The sequence below is a fragment of the Phoenix dactylifera genome, chromosome 2 (assembly GCF_051530095.1).
Source record: "Phoenix dactylifera cultivar Ajwa chromosome 2, Ajwa_hap1_PhDact_Kaust_v1.1, whole genome shotgun sequence".
Taxonomy (NCBI): domain Eukaryota; kingdom Viridiplantae; phylum Streptophyta; class Magnoliopsida; order Arecales; family Arecaceae; genus Phoenix; species Phoenix dactylifera.
This window is the reverse complement of record NC_143191.1, coordinates 42,517,113-42,529,881: the sequence shown is the minus strand read 5'-3', so window position 1 is coordinate 42,529,881 and position 12,769 is coordinate 42,517,113. Positions and strand designations below refer to the sequence as shown.

Genomic DNA, 12,769 nt, shown 5'->3' with positions numbered 1-12,769 from the left:
AAGATACAAGAGCACCGATCTTTTATAATTCATAATTTACTATACTATTTATTTTTTTATAAATATAAATGTTTTGAAATGATACAAATTTAGAAATCCTTCTCCTTGCATTCATCAAAATGGAAACGAGGCATCACCGAAATGTGCCATCTTGGGACCTATTACTAAATTCTCATTTGAGGTATAAAATTTGGCATAAGTCCCCACTTCGATGGCAATTATATTTTAGTTCCTCGACCTTCATTAAATAATAACGAGATTGTTTATTTTAAGACCTACCTACAGAACTCGATGGCTCTTCTTCCGATCCTCCTCCTCTTTCCTCCACCTCCGGCGGCTCTCCTCTCGCCGGAGGCCATGGGAGCTCCCTCCGCCACCTCCTTCGATCGTTTTTCTCTCTATATATATCTGTTTATTCCGTCGATGGTCCAAATCTTTTCGCCAGCAGCCCCAACCAACGAGCACCGACCTCTATCGGAGATCTAGTCTCTCAGCATTTCCAAACTACCATGGCCTCCTTTCTTATGCCTTCTTTTGATTTCACCAAGTTTGGATTTCGTTCCCGTGAGTCATCCATGGTTCCTTTTATTTTGTATTTTTCAAATGGTGGAAACTACTTTGTCACCCTTTTTTAATCCAAAATTTCTATATCCTGAGTCAGAAATTAGGATTGATACCTCGTGGGTTGATGCCTACTTCGATGTAATTGGGAGGTTGGACTCACTTCTTCCCCAAATTTCAGAGGTAATTTTTAACATAGGAAAACAAAATATTTCGATTCCATTATTTTTTAAAATATCTCTATATCATGGGTACTTCTTATCGGTAATAAATTGATTTTTTCCCTCTCTTTTATTTGACCTACCGGTTTCAAGATATAATACTTTCTTTCTGCTATTAAATGTTGCATTTCCTGCTTTTGTTCCTAGGGCTCATCCTATTCTGGTAATTATCCTATGCTAGAGTAGGTTAAATTTGGTAAAAAGCATTCTTTTGACATGATTATCTTTGGTAAGCAAACCAATGGAGAAAAGAAAAAAAACTCTTAGGGACATGCAGATGTGTTTCATTAAAGTATCTGCTAAGGCCTAAGGCATACTATGCACTATGAGGTCAGGGAAACTATGTTTGTGAAAAACACACGTTCGAGCTTGTCTTTAATTCGGCTAAGCGATTGATTCTTTTTTCGAAACTTTTGATACCTTGACTTACATTTTCTATATGATGCTTCAATCTTTAGTAGTTTGCTCTTGCTAGCATCATTATAATTGCCTAGATTGTGTACATAAGGTGAAAGCCAATTGATGATGACAATATCCGAGAGATCTTAACCTTGTATTTTTACCACTGCATACACATATTCTGATAATATTCAAATACAAATCACCTTCCGTTATTTCCTCTGTTAACATCCAAAAATAATAATTGAACCTAATTCTGCATCTAGTCTCTTTACATTCCTCCTTCTATAATCGCTGCAAAGATAGATGAGTGACCTATGCATGCATCAACTAACATAATGATGTTTATCATGCAGTGTATTTGTTTACGCCAGGGCTAGCAAACTTGAAAACAGTCATTATGCATTGTTGGAGGATTGATGTTTTCTGTGGGTGGCATTATTTACTTTGATTGCTGCCAACCTGCCTGAAATAAAATGGGTTTGAGTAAGGGGTTTCTGCAGTCAGGTCAGGAATGGGTTACATGAGATCTACGTCATTATAAATGGCTCAAGTTCAAGTTTGGCCCTTGGATCCAGCAGGTCATTATCGTTGCGTATGCCCTTAAAACCGATCCTAGGCTTCTATTATAGCGGTGATAGTGTGATGAGCCTGGGGCTAGTCGAGGCTTGGTTCAGGTGATTTGAAAGGCCACACAATTCATGTTTGAGAGAAAGAAGAACAAAGTGGAAAAGATATTGTGTTTAGGATTTATCCTGTTTACTTCTCTGCATTAATATTTTTGGTGGTTTGGGTACAGATTCATACAAAATTAATGGGCCAAGTATGGATTTATTCTTTTCAACCAATAATAAATAGTTTAGGCATTGGCCAAAGGTCTTTTATCCTGAACCGACCAACCTTTTGCCACTTATACTTTCCCTTGTGATTCTCGAAACATCTTTTGGTTATATAGGTACATCTGTATGTAACTACACAAGAAAACATCACACATGTCCACACATCATTAAATCATTTTCTAATTTTGGTCATTCTGTTAGCAGAAATTTAATTCAAAATGTTTAAAGGGGGCGAACTTTCCAAAGCTAGGGCGGATTTTCCTATGCAGTCGATAGGTTATAAATTAGAAAGCAAAGGAGAGGCGAGTAACAAGAACCAAGTTACGTGACAGATTTGCTTACAAGAGTTATTTGTTTATCTAGAATGATGCTTAGGGAGGCAAATATGAAGGACGCAATCTTTTTTTCTGTTATCAAGAGGGAGATGGTTGCAATACCATCGCCAATGATTCCCAAGCCTTTCATTGAGAATCAGAGTTCGATCCTATCTACCTTCCAAAAGGTACAGGCTTTTCCCTCAAATAATTAATAATCTGTGTTTCATTTCTTAAAAAGAAAAGCTGGGGCTTTGCTTGCACCACTATTCAACTATTTTATTACTCTTTGTTTGATTTGCAAGTATTTTCTTTCAAAAGATATCGGGAGCAATCAAACATGGTAAACCTGGTGTCATGATTAAGGTTCAAATGCAGTTGACTATTGCAAATTTTGCTTTCAACATATTTTATTAACATTGTGTTTGGAATTTGGATCACACGAATTTGGTTAAAGGACGGTTAGTTTTGAGCTGCTAGGTTGGTAAACATCAATATTTTTTACTAGATGTCTTGCTCTTTGGAAATGTTTGATCATGCCTACAAGCAACTGAGCAAGAGTCACCTAGATAAGATCTCTCTTTATTAAATATATCATGGTAGTGGTGATTGCAGTTCTGCTCTTCAACTAGGGTTTTACAGTCTCAAATTTTTAAAAATGAACCCAGTTCATACTTTCAGCTTAGTGTCTCTGTCTCTAGAAGATATCTAAAGCTGAAAACTGACTTAATAGGCATATGCTTCTTGTTGTTATAGCAATCAGCTCTCTTTATGTTAAAGTGCAATCATTGGCTGCTCAATGCACAGGATGAAGATAAGAAACAATAGTATCATCTTGTACAGCTAGTAGATAGAAGACTGACATTTGGAAGCAAATCCATCCTTCAATTTGCTTTACAAGTGTTAAAAGATATGATGATACCATTGCATGCTGGACAGAATTAATTGCAACTATTAGATGAACAAAGGGGTACCAGCAAGAGCATATGACTGGGGTTGTTGTGGGATGTTCCCTTATTGGTGTATGTTGGCAGCAAGGATTTATGTGTCACTGGCATAGGCACCCATTTGCACCCCTTGCACCCCAATTAGGTGGCTGCCAACTTTGACAGTGCAATGACACCACAATCACCACCATTGCTATGCAATTTTGTGATGGGAGAGAAAAATCTTTTGCTTGATTAAAAAGAAACAAGAAATCCTTTCATCTATTTAATTTGAGGATACAATCCTCATGTATGCTGCGTGGAGCTACGGGGAATTTCCCTCTTAAATGCGAGATTGAAGAAGAAAGAGAGAATCCTTTTCTTTATATAGAAAGAGATGTCTTCTCATGATAGATCAGAAGTATGGAGAAAGTGGGGACCGCAAGGGATGTGTATAGCACATGAGGCATTTGAGATTTACCATGAAGGGGGGTTCAGCTGGGGCTCCAATGGAACAGGGATCAGGTGCTGTTTTGCCCATAGACAATCGTATGATAAGAATATTTCTTTGGATTCAAAGCTATCAATTGCTCCACTAGGCTCTATACTGCTTGGTCAACATGAAACTTGCCCTCAAATATCATAATTGGTAGTTTGACCTAAAATGAAATTATGTCTCCCAAACATGTCCAGGGTTCTGGTGGACTTCCCTATCAAAATAATCAAAGATCAAAACTTTGATTACTTTGATGGGAAATTTCATCGGAATCCTAGACTAACCGAAAATAGTCTCCCATCTCTTCGATATCTCTAAATCTTTCACCTTTCCAGAACTTATATTGGGGGGGGGGGGGGGGGGGGCAACTGTTAACAATGAAATCCTCTCTTGTTGTCCTTGGTTAGGAGCTTAAGGAAAAAGGATCTGATGTTGTTTGAGGTAATTATATGTGTGTAAACTTTTCAGAATGAGTATCAGTATCCTCTAGAGAGGTCTTTGTGGAAAAAAGTTGCTCTCCATTAATTCTTTTCGTAGTGCAAAGCATTTTCCACGGGAAATCAAATTTTTATATTGTCATAAACTATGTTATGTTTTGGTTTATGTTATTTGACATTTATGATTTCTTGATAAGGGGAGCGAAATGGTGTAACAAAAACATAGTACCATCTGCAGATAATGCTTACTTGACATGCTTAATGATTTTTCAGAAAATTTTCCATTTATATTATTCTTTCCTTAGATGTGCAAGTGTGTGTATATGCATACAAACACTGCTTTTCTACATTGTTTATAACTTGTCCTCTGAATACAGGTGCTCTACCTGTTTCGGAAGTTTTTAGATCATTCTGGTATTGAGCATTTTGATTCTGAACACAGGAGCTGCATGATATTCTGATAGAGGACCATTGCAGGGAGAATAGGAAAGGAAGAGGAAGAAGAAAAGAGGAGGAAGAAAAAGAGAAGAGGAGGAAGGAGGAGAAGAAAAGGAGGCTAGATTTTATTCAATTCTTTAATGTCCTAATTTATGAGAGGGGTGGCCTTTATATAGGCCTTACATCAGGTCAATCAATTGACGACATACCAAACTTGGACCCTTACATCAACTCAATCAATTTACTAAGTCAATTGATTGATTATATACCAAAATCGATCCAATCATTTGATCCAATTATATGACTTAACAGCTAACCTAATTGACTTGTCTAATAACAAACAACTGACCAAATTGACTCGATCAAACAAAAGCAAAATGTAGAAAATAAAAATGATGTAGACTAGACTGGACCAAATCCGGGACCCGACTCAATCTGGTGGCTCAAGATCATCTCCCAGCCATAATCATGTCAATCCTTGGTGCGAACGCAAGCGAGTGGCTTTGATGGCGCGATCGTCTGAACGAACGGCTCTGATGTCTTCATCATATTCTTCATACAGCAAATGAACTACCTAAAGCTCCTTGGGAGTTTCCAGAGTCTATGGTATTGGTAAAGATGTTTCATATATTGTGATACATGTGATTCTGAATATCATACATGCTCTTTGAACCTGCCACTTTCTCGGATAACGGAAGGGAACTGATACTGTCCATGTGTTCAGAGTCAATCTAAAATGAAGGATCTGGGAAGAGCACTGGTACTGTCACCATATGTTTGGAGCCAACCTATAATGAAAGATTCCTGAAGGGAACTGCTTGGTCCACTATGTGTTCAGAATCAATCTAAAATGCAAAGCATACTCAGTTTATCAAATGCCATTGGAGGAGACATCCGGGTGAGGAAGCTGTTGCTTTCTGGGAGGCTCTGAATCATTTTGCAATCACAATAGAAGAAAGAGAAATATTAGCCATCATGCATTTTGAACCAATGTAAAATGCGAGCTTCATGCGGGCATATTCAGTTTGTCAAATGCCATCGAAAACTTGGAGAGGAAGCTTTTTTTTCTTCACGAGCTCTGAATTAGTTAGAACTCTGGTGCCTGAATTAGTTAAAACTCACAAAAGCAAGAAAATCACCTTTTCTCATACAGAATCAATCATGACTATTTTATGACTTCCTCGATCCAATCTGTAACTATCAACTCATTTAGGACTCCAAAATCGTCCAATAAGGACTTAAATCCTAATATCATCCGATTAGTTGCAATGACACTAAAATTAAAAGTCAGCATGCTTGAATTACCATGCAGCAGAATGCTTTCCCTGGATCAAACAATCAAAGAGGTCTTTCCGTGAATAAATTTTCAATACCTCAACTCAACTCTCTGTTGTACAGATAAGATATCATTTCCAGAAAGATCAAAAAGTCATTTTGTTAATCGTGGATCCAATATTACATGCCTTTAATTAATTAATTTGATGTCTTGTAACTGCATGATCAATTGGCAACAGAAAAGAGGCTCAAATTTGAAAATACCATGATATGGTCCTAAGCCAATAAATCTACATGCCAAATGGTACAGAATGGACTCTCTATCATTATTTATCAACATGCCATAAGGTCGCTAGAACATTAAGGGATCCATGTAATTGTTTATCAATCTATACCACAGAGCATTGCACCACACCAATATGTTAGTCACTCATTGAATCATGCCAACGCTTCCCTAGAATATAACAAACTATAATATGCAACAGAAGACTATACCCATGTAACTTATCATGATACGGCTAGAGACCAGGAAAGGAACATTATCCAAGATTGTCACCAATAAATACACTGAGAAATAGGAGATTATCTAGACTTCGAGAAAATAAGGCATTTTAATATGATGGTAAAACGTGCAATTCTAATGTGTCCAAGCTCACTTTTTCATGTGGTTATCAGTAAAATTAGTCAGGAAAGCCTAAAATCTAAAGAAAAAAAAAGATGATCACAAATTTATCAATAATGGCTGGATAACCATGAGAGTGCTTCTTCCATCACCAATTTGTTGCAAGTTTTTCCATCCATGGTGTTTGTTCGGATACAGACTAGAATGGCCCCCATGTCCGTCAATCAAATTTTGTTTTAATGAGGATTAAAGAAAATAAGAGGAAGCTTTGAGTTGTGCAACACAGATTACTTATTCAAATAATATGAATACAGGAGCTGTTACTTGTTCCATAGAAAAATTCATATTATTAAAGAAAGTATTTGTAGAAAGGAAATGATTTACTATTTAAAGTTTTCACCAAGATTCATGATAAAAAGACGAATTCCTTGGATTTTCTGAAAGTTTTTTCTAAAATAAAGTTTTCCTGTTGATTGTTTAGTACTGCCGAATTTACGGAGATAGCTCTATTTTCCAAATATCATGATAATTGTATTTTTCCTTTTTTCTGTCTTAGACTTTCTTCCTTCATAATTCCTACAATTATTGATTTTAGACCTACAAACTTGGTCCAGAAATATGACTTTCGACCATGTGATAACCGTCCACTACAAATACCCATTAGTATACTTATAGTTTTATCACTTCTCTAACTCTTACCATAATGGGTTTGTCTGGACATTAAATGATTTTCTATTAAGGTACCACTATAAGTACCATAGCATATCAGCAAATGATTTTTTAGAGCAATGGATGGAGACCTACATGTACTATAATTAACTAGATCTAGATTTTTAAAAATGCACCTATAACAACTCAAGACTTCACTCAAAATGACTAGCCGGAAGAAATTATTTGGGTTCCTTGATCCAGCATAAGTACCCAAGATCTACCTAGTAATAACTGATATGGGACTAAACACATGCCCGCACAAGTCTTCGCATACTCTCCCCGTGTGTTCGGTCTCCCTCCTTCGCCATTTTGATCAATGACTCGCCCACACATTTCTTCGAGTCATTTGTTGGACTGTGGCAAGGGCGTCCACTATCACCACTGCTCTTCATTTTGTGCTGGACACGCTATCCAGAGATTTGTGGCATGCAGCGAAGTCTCGAGTATTGGATGTGTACAGCCCGGGGGCGGCGATCACTCAGATATCACACTTACTTTTTGCTGATGATTGTTTACTTTTGGTGCAAGCTATAAGACATGCTGCTAGGGTTATATAGAGAATTATGGGGGAGTATTGTGCAGCTTCAGGCCAGCAGGTAAATCTGGCCAAGTCAGCGATCAGTTTCAGGCCCAAAATCAAGGCGCAGGTAAAGGCATCTATCAAGGAGATATTGGGGGTGGGTGAGCAGGAGGGTACTATGAGGTACTTGGGGATCCCTATCACGGGTCATCGGCTTCGGAGGAGGGATTGTGCGAATGTGGAGCTTAATATCAGGTGCAGATTAGAGGGATGGCAGACCAGAGCTTTGTCGATGATGGGCAGGGTTACCTCGGTATGATCGGTTCTCAGCTCCATACCGATCTATCTGCTGTTAAATACTATAGTGCCGGTGTCCCTACTGAGGTCGTTGGAGCAGTTGCTCAGAAATTTCATTTGGGGCAGCGAGGAAGGGTGAAGGAGTATACACCTGATGGCATGGAAGGTTGTGTGTCAGCTAGTACGTCAGGGTGGTTTGGGGATCCAGTCCTTGGTGATGAGGCAAAAGGCTAGTCGGCGATGCTTCTTTATTTGAAGGGAGATTTTCTCCTATGCACTGATGATGCAGGCTACGGTTTGGTGGGCGGTGGGTGATGCATGCTCTATAGATGCCCTGGACGATAGCTGGGCATTGGAGGGTGTTGCCCTAGGTGACAAGCCAAGGAGAAGGGGGGGGGGGGGGGTGAATTGGGTTTTCTAAATTTTTAATCCCTTAATCAAATTGATAGATGAATGGATAGTTTAGCTAATATTAATTAAGCGCGTGTAGTGAAATTAGAAAGGCACACAATACAAATACATAAGAAATATAGTGGTTCGGTGCTCTCCTAAGCACCTACGTCCACTCCCCAAGCGTCCCCCTGGAAATGCACTATAATCTCGTAGATTACCGTTGGATTATTTTCCGAGCTCACTATCCAAAAACCTTTACACTTTGGTTTTCCGGGATCACCAATAACCTACGTTGGTTTTGCGAGCTCACCAACAACCTACAATGTTAGTTTTACGGACTTACCAACTAACCTTACAATAAAATTAATAAGTAACAAAAGAGAGCTCCTAAGAGAGCAAATAAAGCAATTATAAACTACAAAGAAGAGTTTAGAGATGTTTATCGCTTTGGAGGAGCTATTCTCTTCTTTGTCAAGCTTGCTTCACTTTACAAGGATTGGTGGAGCTATTGATGACTCTTTGAAACTGCTCAACGACTTCTTTTGGCCCTTTTGATGAAGCAATTTAATGAGGTTTTCTTTTCTAGGGTTTGCTCTTGAATATTCTTCTTTAATATCAAAAGATATCTGTCTCTGATGAATAGTGTCTCTTAAATACCTCCCCAACCTCTATTAGTTACTCCCCAACTGTTTGAATTTAAAAACTAGTTGTTTCTAGCCATTGGAAGCTCAAAAAGTACTTCTGCAGAACTAGCCATTGGGCTGTCACCCGTACTGGGGTCGACCCAAGCTCAAGTTACTGTTTATCATCCTTAGGGTCGACTCAAAATTTCCTAGGGCCGGCTCCTGCTACAGTGGGGTCGGCCTTCTCAGGAACCACAGAATCTTGTTTTTCTGACTGTTTTCACTGGGGTCGACTCATGCTTTCTTGGGGTCGACCCATGCTACAGTGGGGTCGACCCAAGCTCCATTGGGGTAAGCCCTCTCAGGGATTCCAGAGACATGGTTTTTGAACACTCATTCTGGGGTCGGCTCCACCTGGGGTCGGCTTAAGGAAACTTGGGGTTGGCCCTCTCAGTAAATTCCAGATAGTTGTTTTCTTTGAGGTTACAAGTTGGGGTCAACTCATGGTTCTTTGGGGTCGGCCCCAGTTACTGTTCATCTGTGCTATTTTTGCAAGAAAGTGCCAGATCGTCCCAAAACGTGCCAGGGTCGACTTCACTTCTTCTGGGGTCGACTCCTACTCTGTGCCAAATGTGTCACTCCGTGCCAGTGCGTGCCATATGTATCAGAGTCGACTCCAAACCTCTTTGGGGTCAACTCAACTCATAATTTCCTGCATCTTAAGGTTAGACTAATTTATAAAATTAATAGAACATATTTTAAATAATTTTGAGTGTATGACACGATAGAGCTTCATACCCTTAATAATGAAAATTACAGTTTTGCCCTTAAGAGTATACTTGACTTGAAACTTTGCTAAAATAGATTTAAAAGCTCTCTATCATTTTCTACTACATATTTTATCTCGTTGTTAATCATTGAGAGTCGTCTTGATCTCATTTTCTCAATGTATCGTGAATGTATCGAAGATGTGGTATTTATTAGTGATGTATCAAGTTAAACTGTATTATTAATTTGATATTCCCTCTGTCGTTGTGTTAATCATCGAAATAACATTATCATTCTCAGAGGGGACACTTTGTCGTATATCGACCTTCTTTGATCCATTAAGGCTAGAGGGATGTCCAGTGAGCGACATGATTGTTTTGGGCTGGAGCGGGTGGGACGAGTCACTGATTCGGAAGGTCTTTGGGGTGTAGCTGGTTGAGTTGATCCTGGCTATTCCGCTACCCGCGGTGGAGGTGACAGACAGGTTGGTTTGGACGGCTACAGGCAGTTCCAGGGTACGTATTACGAATATCTGGAGGCTGATGGGAGGGGAGGCTGTTAGGCAGATGGATGGTAGGTGGATCTCGTGGTTGCGGGTCCATCCTCGTGTGGCTTTGTTTCTATGGAAAGTGGCTTGGGGCTGCCTACTACGAGGGGAGTGCTAGCGGGGATGGGTGCTCAGATCACTTCGAGTTGTGCCTGGTGCTCAGATGTGGAGGAATCCATCAATCATGTGTTGCTTGGATGCGAGCGGGCAGCACAGATCTGGAGCTGCGCGGGCCTTCTATAGTGCCAAGCTACCCGATCTGCGGATGACCTACTACACTAGCTAAGGATGGCTGTGCGGAGCCCCAGGACAGTGGCGTGGAGGATCTGATTGGCCTATATGGCATACCACATATGGTTGGACAAGAATGCTAGAGTTTTCAACCACAGACGGGAGTCTCCGTGGAGTATTGTAGAGAGAGCCCGTATCCAGGCGACTGAGATCATTAGGGTTACTACTATGACGAGTCAACCTGGAATGGCCAGGGACATCTGGAACCCCTGTTCGGCTGCTTTAGCGCCTAGGTTCCTCCTTATCTCTTAGGAGCCCCCACCCTCCGGCTATCTAAAGGTGAACTTTGATAGTAATAGTCTTGGAGTCGGCGGCAGGGCCAGTGTGGGTTTTGTTGCTTAGGGCAGCCTGGGAGGGTATCTCATACGCGAGACGGAGGGTGGGAGCTGAGCATATTATTCTTGAGGAAGACTCAGCTACAGTGACTGATTGGATATAGGAGGAGGGATGGAGGGGGGATGGGAGTTCCATGCTTTGTGACATCCGTCTGATGCTGAGAGACTGTAGTGCCTCTCAGGCAGTGCACGTGTATCAGAAGACGAACAGGGCTACAGTTTGGGTCGCTTCCTATGCTATGCAGCACTCCGGAGAGATATGCTGGCCGCATCAGGAGGCCCTCCTCACATTTGTGTTAGATTGTAGCCTTTGATTCTACTGCCTGCTCCTACACCAGAGCAGGGTAAGCAGTCATTGTACCAAAAAAAAAATGTTGTAAAACCATTTGAGCCAATTGAGTATGGCTAGAAAACGCATTATTTTTGTTTTGACATGCTTCAGATGGCACAATCACACCGTTTTTTATAACTTTTCTATAATAATTCAAATTTCATACTCTCATTTTTAATAATATATATTTTCTTTCTTTAACTACTAAAGTGGTATATTGAATGATTGACCTCAAATATTGTGACATATGTTGATTTAAGTATAAAAGCCTAAAATCAAACCCTAGCCCTATTCTTTAATATCCCATCCCAATCTTCTCCATGTGGCGGCAAAAACTAGCCTTGTGAATATATTTACCTTGTTTACAATGATAAAATTGGTACAATAAGAGAATTTTGATTGCTGTTTAGGTATAAGGCTAGAAGAAAGGGCCTTTGTTGATAAGGTAACCATTGATTTCGCCTTAAGAACTAAATAGCTTGCATAGATATATGGTAAAGTTTTAAAGAAAAAATCAATTTTCATGTATATATTGGGCATAACCTAACACGTGACATAATTTTCTATATCCTTTTATTTAGATTGTTCTTCTTAAGATTTTCTTTTTGAGATTTTTTGATCTTGATTCTACAAAATAGTTTGGTTTATGTATAAAATAGTCATAAAAAGTTACAAAACTATATTTTTTTTCTTCCATGCCAATTTTAATTTTGTATTTATTTCTAAATTTTAATTACCAGCGACAAAGAAGATTCATTGGAAGATCTAAATTTTAATATCTTTAAAGCGATATCTCGGATATTATATCTACAGAAGGTATGGTATAATAATAATACACAATAATAGCTGATCATCGAAGCCTTGAGGCAACTTTAGAAACTAAAGTTTATTTTTACATCAAGTTCGCAGAGCGACAAATTTATATCTTAAGACGGTAGATTTATAATCAACCAATACACATATTTCTCCTATTTATCTAATAAATATATTAGCATGTAATGCAGTATATTTAGCTTGTTTTCACCCAATGTTTGTGCCTTTGCTTATGAAGTATAATTGTTATAATAATACATGAAGGAAGCATGTGCACTAAAATGATAGATAATTTATTTTGTTTTGTTCAATTTTTTCTTAATATCTCCTTCATCTACTCAAATTCTATACTGATTTGAATTTCCTAAATAATGTATTCATTTATTAATATGTAATTATCTTATTTAGATAATATATTTTTTGTGCAATTACAAAGGGAACTCGAGAAATTGAGTAAATGAGCTAAGTTCCTTCAAACAGTACGTGTCGAATCCTGGCCCTCGAAGAAGTTCAAACTGCTGTCCAAACTCGCATCCGTCCCGTTCATTCACATGTACCCCGCAGGCCCTGCCACTTTTGACTTCCGTTGGTAGCTTCGGAAGGTCGCGATCA

The 12,769-nt window shown here is 39.0% G+C and overlaps 1 long non-coding RNA gene across 3 annotated transcripts; it reads left to right on the top strand.

The window, feature by feature from the left end:
* Window positions 1–260: 260 nt before the first annotated feature.
* On the top strand, window positions 261–6,521 carry LOC103699165 (uncharacterized). Of its 3 annotated transcripts, none has more exons than XR_003384067.4 (4): window positions 261–564; window positions 662–744; window positions 1,538–2,522; window positions 4,636–6,521. It is a non-coding gene; the product is annotated as an uncharacterized LOC103699165 (long non-coding RNA). The 3 variants fall into 3 exon arrangements; XR_015975644.2 differs by having other exon boundaries at window positions 4,571–6,521; XR_015975643.2 differs by lacking the exon at window positions 1,538–2,522.
* The last annotated feature ends 6,248 nt before the right edge of the window (window positions 6,522–12,769 follow it).